This window comes from Chiloscyllium punctatum, chromosome 52 (genome assembly GCF_047496795.1).
Source record: "Chiloscyllium punctatum isolate Juve2018m chromosome 52, sChiPun1.3, whole genome shotgun sequence".
NCBI classification, from domain to species: Eukaryota; Metazoa; Chordata; class Chondrichthyes; order Orectolobiformes; family Hemiscylliidae; genus Chiloscyllium; species Chiloscyllium punctatum.
In genome coordinates, this window is record NC_092790.1 from 36,506,230 (window position 1) to 36,528,067 (window position 21,838).

General features: G+C 45.8%; 1 long non-coding RNA gene across 11 annotated transcripts in view; it reads right to left on the minus strand.

The window, feature by feature from the left end:
• Positions 1 to 21,838, minus strand: part of LOC140470988 (uncharacterized) — a 55,917-nt gene that overhangs the window by 15,560 nt on the left and 18,519 nt on the right. For 10 of the 11 annotated variants that reach the window (XR_011956832.1, XR_011956830.1, XR_011956828.1 and 7 more), the window contains one exon: positions 12,588 to 12,694. This is a non-coding gene — a long non-coding RNA (uncharacterized lncRNA). Of the gene's footprint in view, positions 1 to 12,587; positions 12,695 to 12,834; positions 13,427 to 21,838 lie in introns of those variants that run through there. The other variant, XR_011956831.1, reaches the window with a different exon arrangement.

The following is a 21,838-nucleotide window of genomic DNA, read 5'->3' on the forward strand; positions in this document are numbered from 1 at the left end:
AAGCAGCTAACTTTCCCAGTGAAGCAGCAATAATGAGAATTAGAGCTCACAAGGTAGTCAAAACCCCACACCAATGGGGCAGTAAGTTTGTGGATAAGGCAGGTGAATAGACAATAGGTGCAGGAGTAGGCCCTTCTGCCCTTCGAGACAGCACCACCATTCATTATGATGATGGCTGATCATCCTCAATCAGTATCCTGCTCCTGCCTTATCCCCATAACCCTTGATTCCACTATCCTTAATCACTCTATCCAATTCTTTCTTGAAAGTACCCAGAGACTTGGCCTCCACAGCCTTCTGGGGCAGAGCATTCCATATACCCACCATCTCTGGGTGAAGAAGTTTCTCCACAACTCTGTTCTAAGTGGCCTACCCCTTATTTTTAAAATTTGTCCTCTGGTTCAGGACTCACCCATCAGCAGAAACTTGCTTCCTGCCTCCAGAGTGTCCAATCCTTTAATAATCTTATATGTGAAATACTGACTGAAATAGTGCAGACATTTGAGGAGATGGCAATGGCCGTAGCTACAGAAGTGAGAGAGGAAGGTTTAAAGATATTCCCAGAAACAGTCCCACAACAGCAGAAACAGGAATGGGAAAAGGGTGGGGCAGTAATAGGACACGTCAGAGTCTGGATGATCCAGCAGTGCCACTACACTGTATAAGACAAACATTATTAAAAACATATCATGGGCTGGCCCATATTGGGGAGGATAAAATGCAATATCAGATGATCCACTACAATCCTTGCCTGGAACAGGGAGAAATACAGCAAGGTTTTGTCGAAGATGTGTAGTCTGTTCACAGTGTGAGCCAGGGAAAGCAATAAAATGGAGGCAGCAGCAGGGACCCAGGGGCCCATGGGAACAATTACAGATGGATTTTACACACACACCCAATCCCAGGGAAGGAAGTCCTGCTGGGTTTTAGTAAATAGGTTTACTCAATGGGTGGAAGCATTCCCCTGCAGATTCTGACCAAGGGACAAATGTTACAGGGAACATAGCTCTTTAGCTATGTGCCCTGTTTGGTACTGAACAGAAATCCCATCCCCCATACCACCCCCAGAGCTCTGGGACAGTAGAAGGAATGACGCAGACACTGAAAGCTAGTCTGACTAAGGCTCTCTCAGAGACAGGACAGCGATGGGTTAGAGTACTATTTAGCAGCCTAATAAAACTGAGGACAACCCCAGCAAAGGGGACGGGACAGTCCCCCTTTGAATTGGTGACCGGATGGACTATGCAGATACCACAGGGTATGGTAGTGGGAGGGCCGGAGATGTGTGGTAGTGGGAGGGCCGGAGATGTGTGGTAGTGGGAGGGTTGGAGATGTGTGGTAGTGGGAGGGCCGGAGATGTGTGGTAGTGGGAGGGCCGGAGATGTGTGGTAGTGGGAGGGCCGGAGATGGGTGGTAGTGGGAGGGCCGGAGATGGGTGGTAGTGGGAGGGCCGGAGATGGGTGGTAGTGGGAGGGCCGGAGATGGGTGGTAGTGGGAGGGCCGGAGATGGGTGGTAGTGGGAGGGCCGGAGATGGGTGGTAGTGGGAGGGCCGGAGATGTGTGGTAGTGGGAGGGCCGGAGATGTGTGGTAGTGGGAGGGCCGGAGATGTGTGGTAGTGGGAGGGCCGGAGATGTGTGGTAGTGGGAGGGCCGGAGATGTGTGGTAGTGGGAGGGCCGGAGATGTGTGGTAGTGGGAGGGCTGGAGATGTGTGGTAGTGGGAGGGCTGGAGATGTGCAATGACAAGGATAGGGTTAAACCATTTGTAAAAGAACTGGCAAAGCAGCCGCATGAGCTGAGAGAATCAGAGACTGGGAAAGGAAACATGGAAATATCCGAGCTGACATTCCAAACTCTGGAGTTCAGGTCAGGGGGATCGTATGAAGTAAACACATCAAAATGCTGGACTTATCTGGGGGAGCCAGAGAGGGACCTTTCCCATCCTGTATTAGTAAGGAGCTCTGAATAAACATTGGTCGTGGTGCTCAGCACAGAACTCAAGGCTCCTCTTTGATATTTCTTCCAGTAACAGTTGTGTAGGGGTATGTTGCTGGCTGGAGGTCTGTGACCAGTGCCTCTGTTCCACAAGGGTCAGAGCTGGGACATCTGTTGCTTGTAATATATATAAATGAAAAGTTTGAAAATGTAAACGTTTTAATTAGCAAGTTTGTAGATGGCACAAACTGTTGAAGTTGTGAATCGTGAAGAATGATGTCAAAGGATACAGCAAGAAAGAGATGAGTCAGAAAGTTTTGTGGGGAAATTGCAGATATATTTTAATTCAGACAAGTGTGAGGTGATGCATTTTGGAAGACACAAAGCAAGAGGAATTTGTACAATAAACGGAAGGGTCCTGAGCAACACTGATATACAGAGGGATCTTCAGTTGCAAGCTGAAAGATCCTTGAAAGTGGTGAAGGAGGTGAATGGCAGGCTTGCCTTCTTTAGTCAGGGGAGTGATAATAAAACTATGATCAGGCCACCTTTCGGGGATTGTGTGCCGTTTTGATCACCACATTATAGGAAGAAGGTGAAGGCTTTTGGGAAGGTGGAAACAGGTTTACCAGGATGTTGCCTGGATTGGGAGAGGTTAGAAAATCTTGGATTGTTCTCTTTGGAAAGTCAATGTCTGTGGGGTGACCCAACTGGCACAGAGTTTGTAAACCATGGTTTACTACAGAAATTGTATCTCTTGTTAAAAAGAAGAAAGAGGCTTATGTGTTGATGAGGCAAAATGGTACAGATGAAGCAATAGAGAGTTACAGATCAGCTAGGAAGGATTTAAAGAGAGAGTTAAGGAAAGCAAAGGGAGGACACGAGCAGTTTTTAGCAAACAGAATTAAGGGTAACCCTGAAATTGACTGCGGTTAAAGTACTGCCCACATTTCTGATCCCCTTATTCCAGGGTTGATGTGATCACACCAGAGAGGGTACAGAGGAGATTGATCAGAATGTTTCTACAATTGGAAAATATCTGCTCTGCGGAGAGATTGGATAGTCTGGGGATGATTTCTGAGGAGGATGAGCTGAGATTTAATTGAAGTGATAAAATGCTGAGGAATCCAGATCGAGTGGATAGGAAGGAGCTATTCATTAACTGAGAGGTCAGAAACTGGAGGATTTAGATTGAAACTAATTCCCAGAAAGAAGGGAGGGAAGAATTCATTTCACTCGGAGATGGTGGGGAGCAGGAACGCATTGATGGGGTGGCAGAGGCAGTAACCAGCATCACATTAGAATAAAAGGACATGGATGTAACTGAGATGCTGGAACATGCAGGGCTGCGGACTAAAGTCTGCAGAATGGGATCATTGTGATTGATTTAACATTTCTCCAGAATATTAAAGTCAAGTCCAATTTGAGAATTTATGAACATCATCCGACCTGAATTCCAAATGTCAGAATAAATTTATCAGAAAGTTCAGCACAGATCGAGGACACTTGGCCTATCCTGCATGTGTTGGCTGTAATAGAATGACCCAGGCTTTACAGCGTTATGTACTCACCAATGAGAGCAGCAATTTCAGACTGTGTACTCTGCCCTCTATGTTGTTATAATCTGTTTTTTCAATGTATTTCTTTCAGAGCTGCTCACCTTGTTTCCTGGTTTCTTTCCCAGCCCTAAATCCATTCCCCATGGCCTTGAGGGACTACCATTTCTGCAATTTAATTTCTCCTGCCTTCCCCCGTGTGACAGACTGTCTTTTTGTCCTTGTCTCACCCCCACCTTGCACACAACTTGTTACATTTCTGATGGTTCCCAGACCTCTGTGACTTCACTGCGCATCCTGGGTCAGGGGCACAAGTTGTGAATTCTCTTCCTCATGAGATAATTGGAAATCTGTCTGGCTGCAATTTCCCCCAGATTTTATTTTGTAAATAAAAGAGGATTTGCGTCAGAGTCAAGTATTTGTGAGCCTTCATCCACAATCCTGAGCACTTAGACATAATATGTGACCCTCCCACAGATGTGCAGGTTTGATGGATTGGCTGTGCTAACATGGCCTGTAGTGTGTAGGTAAGGTGGGTTGTGTTAGCCATGCTAAATGTGGGGTTATGGAGGTAGGGTGGGACAGCAGGTCATTGCAGACTCGATGGACCGAATAGTCTCTTTGTGCGCCTAAGGGATTCTGTAATTCTAACTAGTTGTGATTGTTGTCACATTTTCCTAAGTCCAGGTTCATTCATCTCAGGTACACATGCTACCTTTTGTGTTTCTGTGTGTGCCCGTAGTGTTAGGTAAGGGGTAAATGTAGGGGTATGGGTGGGTTGCGCTTCGGCGGGTCGTGTGGACTTGTCCACAGTCTCCATGATTGTGCAGATTCAGTGGATCAGCCATGGGAAATGCAGTGTTAAAAGGATGGAGTGCTCCAGGTGGGATGCTCTTTGGATGGTTGGTGGGGTTTGATGGGCCAATGCTCTCCTGCCACACTGTTGAGATTCTATTCTATGATTGTGGATAAAGGCTATTCTATGATTGAGGATAAAGCAGGGTGTTCTTGGAGAGGCGGTAATAACTGGAAAGCTGAATCCAAAAATCACCACCTTCACCAAAGGAGATTTTCGGAAAATGACAGATAGTCAGGTGGATTAGCATTCCAATCTTAGATAGTGAGGAAGCGTGTAGGAGATAATGATTTTGCAATTTTAAACTGAGGGGAGACAGTGATTTATGGTTTTAGATTGCGTCGTACATTCGCAGTGTGAATATCCATCCTGTACTTTATTACAAAGCCAAGGTCACTGACAATGAAAACCAAAACACCCAGGAAACATCGCCTCACCACGTAATCTGATAAAAGAATTCTGATAAGTCTGGTTGAATTTAGAACAAAGATGAAAAGTTGGAAGATTAAATCCAATCCCAAGATCCAGTGCTTAAACAAAAGGAGACGACAATAGGATGAGGCAGGAGTTGGCTAATGTAGACTGGAAACAAAGACTTTATGGTGGGAAAGTTGACGGACAGTGCGGGAATATCAAAGAAATTTTTTGAAGTGCTCAGCAAAAGTATATATCAGGGAAAAGGAAGGACTTTAGGAAAAAAGGAATAATCTGCCATGGGTGGCTCAGGAAATAAGGGAGTCTATCAAACTGAAATAGAATGCATACAGATTGGCAATGACCATGGAGATTAGAAAAACTTTAAAGATCAACAGAAAGCGAGATGGGATTGGGGGAGAAAAGTGATTAATAGCTATCCCCAGGGCTGGAATAACAGTTTATACTGCTAGAGGGGAACATGATGTTTGGGGAACATATGGCCTCTAATTGTTGAAGCACTTAACTGTTACCATAGAGATAATCCTAAGCAAGTTAAAAATCACAGCACACTCCAAAAGCTTGTACTTCCAAATAAACCTGTTGGACTATAACCTGGTGTTGTGTGGTTTTTAAACTTTGTCCACCGGCTCCTCCACATCAGAATCCTGACAGACAGCCCCACTGAAACTGAAGCGCCTATCACATACTTGAGGGAGCCACAGGGGCGTGGGGGAGGGGTGTGTGGTTTAACCACAAAGTGCTGAACTGAACTAGACTTTCTAACTGCCGTTGCCATGGAGATAATACTGAGAGACAGTCTCTATTCAAAGTCCCAAACCACAAAGGTATAAGAATGGGAGCTGTACATCAGACAGGTGGGGAGTTACTTGATGCTGCCTGAAGGTGTTTTGCTTGTACACTATCCAGGTAACTGCCATGTCTCATCAATAAAGTCTCAAAGAAGACCTCTCAGAGTTCTGTGCCTAGTTATTCCTATCCAGCAGGGTTCAGGAATATGAGTACACAGCAGTCAGTCTTCACAGTGGAGGATATGAAGAACATGCCAGTAATTGATAAGGAGACTGAGGAAGGTGAGGACCTAGATAATAACCATTATCGTGAAAGAGTTAGAACTGGATATGCTAATGTAGCTAAAGGTCGACAAGTCTCATTGCCCTGATGGGATACATCCCAGGATACCAACAGAGTTAGTGGGAGAAATAGCAAATGCACTTAGAGTCATAGAGTCTGACAGCAGAGACAGGCCCTTTGGCCCATGCTGACCAGAAAGTCCATCCACGCTAACTCCATTTCCCTGCACTTGGCCCATTTGCTTCTGACCCTTTCCTATCCATGTATTTGTCCAAATGTCTTTTACCTGTTGTGAGTGTTCCTGCCTGAACCATTTCCACTGGCAGCTCATTCCATATACATACCACCCTCTGTGTAAAACAGTTGCCCCCCAGCTTCCCTTTTATTCTTTCTCCTCTAACCTTCAACTGATCCAATCAAGTCGTCCAATCCTTGAGTTCCTGGGAAAAAGACTGAGTGCATTCACCTTATCCATGCCTCTCATGGTCTTATACACTTCTAGAAAAGAATCCCCTCAGTTTCCTCTGCTCCAAACATAAAATCCTCCCTTGTCCAACCTCTCCCTATAACTCAGACCCCTGAGCCCTGGTAACATCCTTGTAAATTGTTCTGCACTTTTTACAGTTTAATAACTGAAACCTCCATTACATCCATCATATTTCCAGTGTTTCCCTGCGGGGCTGGAACCGACGGGACAATGCCAATGGATTACAATCCATGATCGAGAATGAACCCCTTTACAACAATCCCGTTTTCATAGTGTTCCCCATGGTGCAGGTATCCTTGTGTCTTTCTGGTTGCATGGTTAATTAAAGACTTGTCCTTTTACAAAGCAAAGTTGTGGCTTCATTGTTCCTGGGAAATGTGCCATGATTTTTCAGACTTTCAAAAACAAATGAACTCTCTCTCCACACTCACCACGCTGACATGGACTTGGCTGTGTCTCAGTACTTTTCCAGTCACATTGAGATTTGAAATATTTGCCCACGGACAGAATGCACACCTTTCCATCCAGATGAAAAGGCCAATGATATTCAGATCGGCACGGATCAAGTAACTATCAGATTTGACCATGAAGTTCAATTTGTATTTCTCATCCGCAAATCCACCCTTTCAGTACCATACAACAGAGCACACAAGTTACCACTGTTAATACAGGATGGAAATTCATAAGACAATTGTAGTATTAAACTGTAGTTTTCTTGTTTCCCCCAAAGCTTTAAACCTCAGTCTCACAATTTCTCTCTTCTGTGAACTGAAATCCAAACCAATCCCCCCACTCCTTTCCTCCACACCCAGTTCTCACACACTCTCTCTTCGAATCCAGTTTCCTAGCTCCTGATGAGAACCATCCTGCATACACAGCTTCCTGCACACTCTGGCCAAGACCCATCTGACTAAAATGAGCCAAATTAGAATTCTAATTGCAGGCCCATCCTTGTCCCTTTCCATAACAACCCTGAATCTTCACAAAAGAGTTCTAATAACTTTCTGCAAAACGCTGCACCACTGATAGTCTGATCACATATCAGGGTAGCAAGAGAGGGGCCATTCCCCTGGGTCCTGCTCCTAGAGGGATGAAGCTGCTAATGATAGATTAATCCCTCACACCCACAGCCTCCTTCCCAGGCACTGACCTATACTGTGCATAATCCCACAATTGCCAGCACTGCACCCATGCACTTGTCTCCCCTCCTACAGCACGAGCTCCCGATCATACAGGAGTCCAGGTGATTGACAGCAGCTGCTGCCCAATATATCAGAAACCCTACAGTATGGAAACAGGCCCTTCGGCCAAACAAGTCTATACCGACCCTGCAAACAGTAACTTACACAGACCTATGCCCCCTAACTAATTTAATCAATACTATGGGCAATTTCGAATGGCCAATTCACCTGCCCTGCACATCTTTAGATTGTGGGAGGATGCACAAACCCCACACAGACAGTCGCCCGTGGCCGGAATCGAACCCGGGTACCTGGTGCTGTGAGGCAGCAGTGCCAACCACTGAGCTGTCTCTATAGGGTGGAGGGGGCGGGGCTGGAGGACTGGGACAACGAGATTGTAAACAATGAATGAATGTGGTGAACACTGGGGGATGGACAGGTCAGTGAGGGACAGGAGCAGTGCAGCAGCAGGAGGGGATCCTGGACAAACTGAGCAATGGGAGAGTCTGACAGGAGAGAAACTACAGGAAGGGTCTGTTTGGAGGCTCAGGCAGGGACAGCTGGGAGACAGTATGGCCTGGTGGCTTGGGCAGGTTTACTAATCAGCCTCTTCAAAGATGCTGTTACTCAACTCTGAGCCTGATCCTCCTGATCCAGAGGTAAGGACACGTACACTATTTCCTGGTGGGCAAGGGATACAAGGACTGCCTTTCAAAAGGAACTCCCCTGTGTTGGTGACATGAACAAGACTCAATACAGACTCACTGAGAAAATGCTGGCGTCCTTGAACTTCATCCAGAATATTAACACCTATAACTGGGCAACGCAGACCCCAATGTACAGAGTTAAATCCTGGATACCAATAACAGCTTTGTGCATGGGAAATCATATCTCATGAATTTGACTCAGTTTTTTTGAAGAAGTAACAAAGAGGATTGCTGAGGTCAGAGCATGGACATGATCTACATGGACTTCAGTAACGTGTTTGACAAGGTTCCTCATGGGAGACTGGTCAGCAAGGTTAGATCACATGGAGTACAGAACTGGCCCGAAGGTAGAAGGCAGAGGGGGCTTTTCAGGCTGGAGGCCTGTGACCAGTGGAGTCTCACAAGGATCGGGGCTGGATCCACTACTTTTCGTCATTTATATCCATGATTTGGATGTGAACATAAGAGGTATTGTAAGTAAGTTTGCAGATGACACCAAAATGGGAGGTGTAGTAGACAGTGAAAAAGATTACCTCAGAGTACAAGAGGATCTGGATCAGATGGGTGAATGGGCTGAGGAGTTCAGTTTAGAAAAATGCGAGCTGCTGCATTTTGGAAAAGCAAACTTTAGCAGGACTTATACAGTTAATAGTAAGTTCCTGGTGAGTGCTGCTAAACAAAGAGTCCTTGGAGTGCAGGTTCATAGTTCCTTGACAGTAGAGTAGCAAGTCGATAGGATAGTGAAGGCGGCAGTTGGTCTGCCTGTCTTTATCAGTCAGAGCATTGAGTATAGGGGTTAGGATGACATATTGTGACTGTAGAGGACATTGCAAAAGTTGCCGAATCAATATTCCATTTAATTCTGTTCTCCTTCCTATCAGGTGGATGTTCTTAAACTTTAAAGAGGTCAGAAAAGAATTATAGCATGTTGCCAGGGTTGGATAGGCTGTTTTCCCTGGAGCGTCAGAGGCTGAATGGTGACCTAAAGAGATTTTTAAAATCAGGCTGGGCATGGATAGGGTAAATAGACAAGATATTTGCCCTGCAGTGGGGGAGTACAGAACTAGGGGACTGGGAAGGAGGGTCGGCAGACAGAGGGTGGTTGGATCGAGAAGGGTGGGTCAGAAATGGGTGGGGAAAGAGAGGGGGTGGATAGAAAGGGGTGGCACAGAGACAGATGGGGACAGAAAGTGGGTTTAGAGAGGAGGGGAACAGACAGGGGGAAGGGGGGGGCAGAGACCAACAGAGGTAGGGGGAGAGACAGACAGACAGGGGGGAGAAAGAGAACAGACTGTTGGGGGGTGGGGAGACAGAGCGTGGGGAACAGACAGAGTGGGGGGAGGGGGAGAAACAGAGTGGAAAGATGGAGAGTCATTTTGTAGATCTAAAACTCAACCCAGTTCCTGTTTTCTCATCCTGACCTTAATTCCCTCCGAAGAGCTCAGAACAACTGCTTAGTTCTTGGAAAGTAGAGTTTCAGAGAGATCAGGTGCTGAACATGGCATTTGGGACACTAACATTGAATGGAATGCGCTGACCAATAAATGGACTCTGGTTCGATTCCACTGTCTGTGCGGTGTTTGCACATTCTCCCTGTGTGTCTGCGTGGGCTTCCTCTGGGTGCTCTTCCTCTGGGTGCTCTTAATTTCCTCCCACAATCCAAAGCCATGCAGGTTAGCTGGATGAGCTTTGGGTAATGGTAGGGTACAGAGTTAGGGTGGAATGCTGTTCCGATGGTTGGTATGGTCCCATGGGCCGAAAGGCCTGCTTCCACACTGTAGGGATTCTGTCACTGAGTATAGGGGTTAGGAGGGCACGTTGTGGCTGAGTAGGGCATTGGGGAGGCCAGTTTTAGAATATTACATTCAATTGTGGTCTCCCTGATTTCAGAAAGATGTTACCAGAATAGGACTCAACCTCTGAATGACAAGTTCCTGGGAAGTGTTGACAGACAAAAAGACCATGCAGTGTGGGTTGACAGTTCCTTGAAAGTGTGGTTGAAGGTAGACAGGTCAGTGAAGGTGGTGTGCGGTATGCTAGCTGGTATTGGGCAGTGCATTGAGTATAGGAGTTGGGAGATCATGGTTCGGTTGTACGGTTTATTGGCTCGGCCACTTTTGGAATCCCCAGACTGCTTTCAATTCCAGTCTCCCTGTTATAGGAAAGATGTTGGGAAACTTGCAAGAGTTCAGAATGGTTTTACTAGGGTGTTGCAAGTATTGGAACACGTGAACCATAGGGAGAGGCTGAATCGGCTGAGGCTATTTCCCTGCAGCACTGGACACTTTAGGTGGCTTTATTGAATTTTATAAAGTTATGAGGAGCAATGATAGGGTGACTAGCCATGGTTTCTTTTTTCCTCAGGGTAGGGGAGACCAAACAAATGTGAATCTTTTTTCCAAGGTGGAAATGACAAATTCTATAAGAGAGATGGCAAGTTTCAAGGATATGAAAACCGAAACAACTGAAGATGCTGTAAACCAGGAAGAGAAACAGAAGTTTCTGGAAAAGGTCAGCAGGTCTAGCAACATCTGTGAAAAGAAATTAGAGTTAACGTATCTGAGGAAGGGTGACCAGACCCGAAACGTTAACTGATTTTTCTTCACAGATGCTGCATGATCTTCTGCGCATTTCCAACAACATCTGTGCAAGTTTAAAGGGAGTTGTTTGGAGTATATACCTGAGAGGAACTTTATAAAGTGCGAGTCAGACCACATCTGGAGTAATGACAGAAGGTTTGGTCCCTTTATTTAAGGAAATACATCATTTCATCAGAGGCATTTCACAGAAGATTGACTGGGATGAACCCTGGTTTGCAGGGATTATTTTTTAAGAAAAGGCTGAAGACGTTGGGACTTTACTCACTGGATTTGGGAAGAATGAGAGGGGATCTCATTGTAACATGTAGGATTCTTAAGGAGTTTGACAGGGTAAATACTGAGAGGATGTTTCTCATCATGAGGGAGTCTGGAACCAGATTCTGGGTCAGTCACAGAATCACGGATTCTGTTTTGGATTCGTCAAGTTTAAGGCAACACCGACACAGGTCAGGGGTTTCATAAGCAATGGAGCTGGGGTGAGGTGGAGAGAAGCAACATTTTAAGAGATTGTAATTCCTGGTGTTTGTGATTGTGTAGATGTCTGATCAGAAGGTCACCTTGGGGTCAGATATGAGAGCAATATTGTCAAGAGTGTGGTTCTGCCTCAGACAGTTCCCAGGGAGAGTGAGGGGCTCAGCAGTAAGGGAAAGTGATTTGTAATAGCAACTGAAGGCAATGGGTTTAACCATTGCAATGTTCCGTTGCAGGAAATTGCAGCCAATCGCTTGGTGGGAGTGTGATGAGCAGTTTGATAACGGAGTAATGGAGAGGGATGATGGGGAGGGAGAGCTGGGCATTGTCAGTGTACATGTGAAACCTAACACGGTGCTTTTGGACAATGTCACCTCCTGGCAGTATGTAGGTGAGAAACAGGAGGGAACAAGGAGAGATCCTTAAGGGACACCAAATACAAGGAATTCAGAAAGGAAAGGGAGAGTCAGGATGGAGTAGGTTTTTGCAACAACGGTGGGGTCAAATATTAGTTTGTAGCAGAATGGGAGAGAAGGACATAACCCGAAAAGACAGACAGATAGAACAAGGAACAATATCTGTGAATTGGGGAGGGGGGGGGGTGATGAGGAGGAGGAGGAGCAGCCCAACTCCAAAAGTACTATTCCTACATCAGTGACATCACCCAACTCCACCCTAGTCTCAGCTCATTTACTGAAACACTCGTCCATTCCTGTGTTATCTCCAGACTTCATTATCCATACACACTCCTGGCCAGCCTCCCACATTCAACTTCCATGTAATCTCAAGAGTATCTAAAACCCTACTGCCCAAGCGCTCACTTGTACCAAAACTTGTTGATTCATCAAAAGGCTCCTATTAACAAGCAACAATTTAAAATTCTCACCCTTGATGTAATTCCTGGCTGTGAACATCCCTGTCTCCCTGAACCACACAATCTGTGAGACCTCGACAACTCATTTTCTTTCAGACTCCCAACGATATGTTTAATCAATGCTTCACCTGTCTAGCTGTTTCTACCGTTGCCAAGGCAACACGGTCTGGAATTCCCACCCTAACCCTCTCAGACCTGCTTTCCTCCTTTAAGGTATTCCTGAAAACCTGCTTATTTGGCAATTCTTTTGATCACCTGACCTAATATCTCCAGCTGTGGCCTTATGTCACAAGTTCTCAATCATATGTCTGTGGAATTATAAACATGATAAAAAAAAACAACTGTTGTTGATTTGCACACATTTTGTCAATTCTTCACTGTCGCTGAGTGAATAATCTATAACAGCTCTTACCCAAACACATTGTAGGAGCACCTTCACCACACGAACTGTAGCTGTACAAGGAAGTCAAACATCACCTTCTCCACAGGCAATCGGGCTTTAGCACTGATCACTGGTATCTGTGGACGGAGAAACACATAGTTGATATTTCAGGGAGTGCAAAATGCATTATCGGGAGGGAAAATGGTGCAGAATTTGGGATTTTTAAATTTGTGTTTTACTACGTGCACCAAGTTCTGTAAAACCTCTCATCCCATACCATGAAAATTTCCTCCTCTTCCTGGTCAATAAGTTTTTCCTTCCCCCTGCCCTGCACCTTCACACATTTCCAATGCCTTGGTCACAACAACACTGTGCTGTCAGTGAAGTTTATCACGTGGTTGAGTATTACCCCGCCCCTCATTCATTCTGATTGGTTGAAGGACCAACGAGCACCTCTAGCCACAGTTCCCCCACTCTTATTGGTCCTGCGCTGATATCAATAATCCGAAGCCCACTGTGGGCTGGAGCATGCTCAGTGCTTCCTGCTTTTGCTGCTGTTCATCAGGTATGAGAGAGAGAGGGCTCATCCCTGTTTCTCCTGAGGTCAGACAATAACAACAACTACCTGCATTGTATGGAGCCTTTCACATTGACAAATCTCCTCAAATGCTTCACGAATGATGGAAACGTTGATTAAAGAGAACGATTTTTAGATACATCTTTAAGGCGGAGAGAGGGAGTTAGGGAGGATATTCCAAAGGTTCGTGTCCTCGGCAGCTTCAATCGTGGAGTGATATAGGTGGGGAACAGCTCACAATGGAGACAGCTAGTGGCTAACCATAAGTTGGATTAGTGGTGCTGGAAGAGCACAGCAGAACAGGCAGCATCCAACGAGCAGCGAACGTCGATTTCGCTGCTCGTTAAATGCTGCCTGAACTGCTGTGCTCTTCCAGCACCACTAATCCACTATTTGCTTTCCAGCATCTGCAGTCATTGTGTTTACTTCATTGATGCTAACCATAAGTTAACAACCTCATGTCGTAGCCCCCTACCCCACACACCAGTTTTCACAGTCTGCCATTACACACTACCTATAGTTAGCCACTAACAGTCTCCATTAACAGCTAATCATCCTCCCCCAGACAGATTGTTATCCACTCCTTTACCCAACCGTTCTTCTCACTCTATCCCCACCTATCGTTTACTCCTTTTATCCTCCCCCCACACTAACTTCTGCACTAAAACTGACTTGTTTTCTCAGTAATATCTGTCCTGAGGAAGGGACACTGGGTCTGAAACTTTATCTGATTTCTCATCACAGATGCTGCCAGACCTGCTGAGCTTTTCCAGAACCTCCTGGTTGTTGTTTCTGATTTACATCTTCTGCAGTTCTTTTGGTTTTAATTTACCGGGAGTTTGTAATTCAGGTCCCACAGCCTCTGTCCCAGTCTCTGCTGTCTCTCCCAACCCCAAACAGTGACACGGCATCTGCACAGCTCATGGACAGGCGCTGTCTTGCTGGCCACACCCCTCATTCACTCCCATTGGCTGCAGGACCACACAACCTCTCCTATTGGTCTGGAGCTGTCGTTAATTAAGCTGGCGCCGATTGAGAGTGGTTGGTTCCTCCCTGTCTCTGCCCTGGGATGAGCTCCATCATTCACAGTGAATGGGGCTGTATCACAGAGCACAGGGGCTGGGGGCTATTCAGCCCATTGGGGCTGTATTCTCTCCCTCTGGAGATGCTGCAAGTCGGTCCCAAGTCCCCTCCCATGTGCCCACGGCCCCCCAAATCTTACCTTAAAAAGTAAAATTCCAAGTCTGTTTCAGAATACCTGCTGAATCTGTGTCGTTCAGACTGTTCCAGATGCTCAGAACTTACTGAATAAAATAGTGTTCACATTTTCACCTTGTATTATTTGCCAATTACTTGAAAGTAGTTACTAAAAATTGTGACAGTGCTAACAATTCCTCTCTCTCTCTGCAAATTCAAGACCTTGGAACCAAATCTGCACCAGGTCGAAATCACTGCTTCACCTTCTCAGCTCCAAGGATATTTATGTTTGTTTCAGCTAGCTCGCCACAAAATAGAGGAATGCATCTTAATTTATTAGGATCAAAGAAACAGACCTTCGGTCCAATTCGTCCATGCCAACGAGGAATCCTAAACGAATGGATTCCCATTTACCAGCTATTGGCCTGTATCCATCAAAACCCTTCCTATTCATGGACCCAATTGGAAGCCTTTTAAATGTTGTGATTTTTCAGCCTTCACGACTTCATCTGGTAACCCCTCCCATACACACACCACACTCAGCTTGAAAACGTTGCCTTTTAGATCCCTTTTAAATGTTTCCCCTCTCAATTTAAACCCAGGTGCTCTAGTTTTGGACCCACCTAACCTGAGGAAATAGGACCCCGGCTGCTCACCTTATTCACACCCCTCGTGATTTTATATATCTCCATGAAGTCACCTCTCAGTCTTTGACTCTCCAGAGAAAATAGCCCCAGCCTATTCAGCCTCTCCCTGTCGGCCAAATCCTCCAATCTTGGCAACGTTTTTGTAAATCTTGTCCAAACCTTTTCAAGTTTCACAACATCCTTCCCAGAACAGGAAAATTCAAACTGAAAACAGAATTCCAGAAGTGGCTTAACCAATGTCCTGTCCAGCCACAATATGACATCCCAGCTTCTGTATTCAATGCATTGACCAATAACGGAGAGCATTAATGGAGTCCCATTTGCCAGCGGTTCACCCTTATCCCTCTAAATCGTTCCTCTTCATGTACCCAATCAAATGCCTTTTAAATGCTGCTGTACTAGACTCCACCCCTTCCTTTGGCAGTTCACTCCATACTTGCAATGCCCTCAACATGAATAAGATGCCCCTTAGATCCCTTTTAAATCTTTTCCCTCTCACCTTAAGCCTGTACCCTCTAGTTCTGGACCCACCGAACTTGGGAAAAAGTCCCTGACTGCTCACCTTATCCATGCCCTTCATGATTTTATAAGATCACCGCTCAGACTCCAACTCTCCAGGGAAAATAGACAGCCTATTCAGCCTTGCCCAATAAGCTCAAACCGTCCAACCCTGGCAAAATCCTTGCAAATGTTTTCTGAACCCTATCAAGTTTCTCAACGTTATTCCGAGAACAGAGAGATTGGAACTGAAAACAGAATTCCAGAAGGGCCTCAATCAGTGCCCTGTCCAGCCACAATATGACGTTACAACAGCTGCATTCAATGCATTGACCAATAACGGGGAGCATACCAAATGCTGCATTCACTCCCTTACCTACCTGTGACTCTACGTTCAAGGAACTAGGAACCTGCACTCCAAGGTCTCTTTGTTCAGCAATGTTCCCCAGGACTTTACCATTAAGTGAATAAGTCCTGCCCTGATTTGCCTTTCCAAAATCCAACAGCTCACATTTATCTAAATTGAACTCCGTCTGCCATTCCTTGCTCCAATGGCTCATCTGATCAAGATCCTGTTGTATTCTGAACTAACCTTCTTCACTCTCCACTACATCTCCAATTTTGGTGTCTTCTGTAAACCTACTAACCATACCTCATATATTCACATTCAAGTCATTTATTTAAGGGCCCAATATCCATCCTTGCAGCACATTGCTGCTCACAGGCCTCCAGTCCGCAAAGCAACCCTCCATCATCATCCTCTGTCTCCTACCTTCCAGGCAGTTTTGTAATGGCTTGCTCTCCCTGCATTCCATGTTATCTAACCCTGCGAACCAGTCTGCTTTGTGGAACCTTGTTGAATGTTCATATAAACAACATTCACTACCTGGCTTAATCAATTTTCTTTGTCACTTCAAAACACTCACTCAAGTTAGTGAGACCCAATTGTGCATGTACAAAGTCACATTGACTCTCCCTGATCATTCCTTACCTTTCCAAATAGATGGTTATCCTGTCCCTCAGAATCCCTTCCAACAACTTGCCTGCCACTGACTTCAGGCTCACTGTTCTCTTGTTCCATGACCTCTCCTTACCACGTTTTTAAAAATAATGGCACCTCACCTGTCGCTATCAATGATACAAATACCTCAGGAGAGGCCCAACAATCACTTCCCTAGATTTCCAGAAAGTTCCAGGATACACCTGATCAGGTTCCAGGGCTTTATCCACCTTGATGCGATTTAAGACATCCAGTACCACCACCTCTGTAACATGGACACTTTTCAAGTTACCAGTGTTTATTTCTCCAAACTCTCGAGCTTCATATACTTCACCAATAAAAATGACGTGAAATATTTGCATATCTTTTGCACCCCCTGTGGTTCCATAGACAGCCTTGTTCAAAACCATACCCTGAGCCCATCTGCCTGACCTGTCAGGTCTCTTGCACTGAAATAAATGCAGTGTAACTGGTCCATCGCACCTCATTCTGTGACTTGCTCTTGCCTGCCTTGACAGTCTGACCTGTGAACAGTACCAGCCTCAGACTCACCTCTTTTCTCACTATCCCTTTAGGATTACCCCGACTCCCTCACTGGTTTAATGCCTCCCGAGTGGCACTAGCAAATCTCCCTGCTCGTCAGGACCCCATGCTTTCACCTTCCTACGCCATTGGTACCAATGTACAATGACCTCCCACTGGTTATTTTCCCTTTTGAGAATATTCTGCTCCCTCAGAGACATCCTTGACACTGGCACCAGGGCGGCACCACCCCATTCTGATGTCTCACTGTCAGCTGCAGAAACGGCAGACTGTGCCCCTGACTAGAGAGTCCCCTCTCACCATCGATCGTGTGGAACTGGATATACTTCACATTACGTTAGAAGCCAGTCTCAGTACCAGTAACTTGGCTGTCAGTGCTACATTCCCCTGAAAGTGTATTACCACCTACATTTTCCAAAACCGTATACTTGTCTGAGATGGGGATAGCCACAGGAGACTCCTGCAGTACCAACCTACCCCTCCTAGCTTTCCTGGAGGTAACCCATCTACCTGACTGTATCTGCAGTATCCTGCATTCCTGAGACTGCCACCTATCACACCGCCCACCCCACCCCCGGCTCCTGTCAATTCTTCACTGCCTTTAATCACTCCTCCACCAATCCATACGTTCCAATAGGATTTGCAATCACACTTCCTGCAGACAATTATCAGGATCATTGAAACTCTCCCTAATCTCCCTCATCTGACAGGAACAGCACGCCACTCTACAACAGGCCATCTCTCCGCCTTAACAATCGACAGACCAAGACAAAGGCACAGTCTTACTGCTCGAAAAATACTGCCCGAGAATAACTTAATGCTTACGTTTTATATCTTAAACATTTAATCAAGAGACCCTAAGACATTAAAAAGAAATAGTCACCTGACTCACGATTGTAGATTTAATAAAATAAAACCGACTAAGATTGATATTTGAAGAGACTGAAACTCACTGAGCTGATCCCCGGCTCTGAGTACTTCCAAGGGTGAGGTCTCTCTGAGGCCAGCTGTGAAATGTCACTGTTTCTCTTCTCTGCCCACTCCATTTCCAGAGAGGTTTGTAACTTCACAGCAAGTCAGCTCAGGGAGGTCACTGCTTGGTTTTATTCACTGGGGGTTGCCTTTGCTGCCCAGACCAGTATTTATTGGCCACCTTTACTTGTCTTGGAGAAAGTGGTGGTTAACCGCCTCCCTGAAATGCTGCAGTCCATGTACACCACAGTGATGTTTGGACAACAATCCCCCTCTGGCCCCACAACCCTCCCTGTCTCTGTAATCCCCCTCCAGCCTCACCACCCTCCCTGTCTCTGTAATCTCCCTCCGGCTTCAGAAATTACATGGCCGTGGCTTAAGGTTTTTATTTGGATTCATTTTTGTTTAATAACCCACCCCCCCCCCCGAAAAATAAGTGAAATATTTCGCCCTCAAACAAATTTCTGTTGATTGACCTTTTGGAGAGGCTGACACATGGACGTTGCAGTATTTTATCTCACATTGTACACGTAGAATGATGGAACTTTATTTTAAACATTGCTAAAAAGGGAGGCAATGGCTTAATGGTATTCCTGCCAGATGAGTGATATGTACAGTGTTCCGAGGATTAGGGATAGAATCCCAACATGGCTGATGGCAGCATCGGAATTCAATACAATCTAGAATGAAAAGGCGAATGATGACCATGAAACTATTGTTGATTGTTAGTAACCCATCTGGTTTACTAATGTCCTGTAGGGAAGGAAACGGTCATTCTCACCTGGTCTGGCCTACATGTGACTCCAGACCCACAGCAATGTGGTTAACTCTCAACTGCCCTCAGAAAAAAAAATACTTTAAAAACTGTTAAAAAAATACTCCGCAGGTATCACTTAAAAACTGGCTGTTCCCATTGGGACTGTGAATTTCTGAAAGGCCTGAACTAAAACTGAGTTTCAGCTTCACCTTCTCCCTGTCTCACCCCACTCTGTTTACACCCAACTCCAAAACACTCTCATTGAGCCAAGCAGCCCTCACAATGCAGCCCTGTCATTTTCATTGTCTGCTCACACCTACACTGCCCTCAGCCTCCTGTACTGTTCCAATGCATCTCAATGGGAGCTCAGGGACAGAACCTCATCTTTCAATTCAGCCCTTTGTAACCCCAGAGTCAACATGGACCTCAGCAGTTTCGGAATGAACAGACAGTTGTCAGAAGCTGGAACATTCCACCTGAAAAGGTAATGGAATTTTAGTCCAAAAGGATTTTTAATGGGAAGTTTACAGGTAATTAAAAATATGAAGTTTACAGGTTAACATCATGAAGTGGGTGATTGGGTCTAAATCTGAGAGTTCTTACAAAGAGACGAGGTGTAATTTGGATAAATCTGTGCTCCCTCTCAGGCTTATATCTCCTTCCTCAGCTGTAGGGCCCAGAACACAGCAGATACCCAAAGGGTGACCCAATCATGAATTTGTACATCTTTCTTCTTAACAAAAATATTGGAGATATCTTCCCACAAACAGAGCAGAGAAACCTTTCTCCTTCCACAGTTAAATGCCAATAACATTCAGATCCTGATGACCCCATTGACTGTAAAAACTTGCTTTTGAGATCCCAGCCCCAATTATTCTCATTTAATATCCTATGAAATGAATTCACAAAACAAAACTCAGTCAGTACAGGAAGAATATAAAGACACACTTTTTTCTTGGTATGTGCTTGATGTGTAAATGCCTCTTTTCAAGTTGCACGCCCCCCCCCCACCACCCGAGGAAGGTGACATGCACATGCGCCTCACTATACCTTACCCCCAATAAAAATGGCGGCCATATCCCAGGACCTTTCACAGCCTGAGGGCCGCAGCCACTTTCCCATCTGCTGCAAACGGGGGATTAAGAGTTTCTAGTTCAGACTTTCAAACCGCACAGAGTGTAATTAAAACTTTCCAGTCGAAAGTGACTCATTATCTCCGTCTCCAAGGCCACTCTCCCCTTCCCTGTTTGTGTCTCCCACATTCACCGACGGCCGAGTTACGTGGCACTGCATCAGCAGAGTTACTGGTGACGTGTCATACCACTGGCCACGCCCCTCATTCACTCCCATTGTTTGGATGACCAACTAGTTGCACTTGGTCCACCAGTCCCACCACCTTTTCCTATTGGTCCGAAGCTGCCATCAATCAGCTGGACCCCATTGTGAGGTCAGTGGTGGGATCCTCCCCCTGTCTGAATCAAACCCCGAAGGTGTATGGATGGTGTCAATCAGGAACAACAAGCAGAAGGTGCTGGGAAAGCTCAGCAGGTCTGGCAGCATCTGGGAACAAAAATCTGTCCAGTGGCCCTTCCTCAGAACCGATGGAGCTGGGAAAATTAGAATTCTGACGCTGTGGAAACAGGCCATTTGGCCCAAAAGGTCCACAGCATCCCTCCGAAGGGTATCCCACCCAGACCCATTCCCCTACCCTATTACTGTATATTTCTCCTGACTAATGCAACTAACCTACACATCCCTGAGCATTATGGGAAATTTAGCTTGGCCAATTCAACTAACCTGCAGATCATAGGGGTTAAAGAGTAAATAATAGGCAGGGACATAACCCAAAGAGAGACTCGAACATTTGGAAAGACAAAGGAGTGGATTACCATCTGGCTTGGGGGGGGGGGAGGGTGCATAGCTGTTAATGGAGGGGACAGGAACCTGTGTCTGGCAGCATCTCAGTGGAGGTGGCGGAAATGGTGACTGATGATCTACGTTCTGCTGCAAAAACAGACCCCGAGCTTCCAGCTGCCTGCCACTTTAACACACGAGCCTGTTCCCTGGCCAACATCTCTGTCTCATGCTTACTGCAGTGTTCCAGTGAGGCCAGAACATACCAAATGGCCCCATATTTCAAGGAGTGCAATTTCCCCTCCCATGTGGTCAATACCATCCACTATATCTCCTCCACTTCCTGCACCTCTGCCTTTGAAACCCACACCTCCAATTGCAACAAGGATAGAACACCCCCCCCCCCCCCCCAAGTCCTTACCTTCCACCCAGATACAACACATCATCCTCTGCCATTTCCACCAGCAACAATCAGACCGCACCACCAGATTCTTAAGGGGTTTGACAGAATAAATACTGATGTGTCTGAGGGTAAATACTGAAAGGGGAGTCTGAAACCAGATTCTGAGCCAGTCACAGAATCAAGGGTTCTGCTTTGGATTCGTCAAGTTTAAAGGTAACACAGACATGGGTAAGGGTTTTTAGTAGCAATGGAGCTAGGGTGAAGAGGAGATAAGCAACGGTTTAGAGATTGGAATTCCTGGTGTTTGGGATTGTGTAGATGTCTAATAAGAAGGTCAGCTTCGCGTCAGATATAACAGCAACATTGTGAAGAGTCTAGTTCTGCTGCATAATTCCCAGTGAGAGGGAGAGGTTCAGCAGTTAGGAAAAGGAATTTGTAAGGCAATGGGTTTAACTGTGACAATGTTTCATTGGAGGAAATTGCACCTAATCAAGTAGTGGGAATGTGGTAAGTAATTTGATAACTGAGTAACAGTGGAGTAATGGAGAGGGATGATGGGGAGGGAGAGCTGGGCATCGTCAGTGTACATGTTAAACCCAACATGGTGCTTTTGCACAATATCACCTCCTGACAGTATGTAGGCAAGATACAGGAGGGGCCAAGGATAGATCCATGAGGGACACCAAATGCATGGAATTCAGAAAGGAAAGGGAGTGTGGAGATGGAGCAGGATTTTCCAACAAACGTGAGGTCAAATATCAGTTTTTCACAGAATGGGAGAGAAGGACCATAACCAGAAAAGACAGAACAAGGAACAATGTCTGTGAATAGGT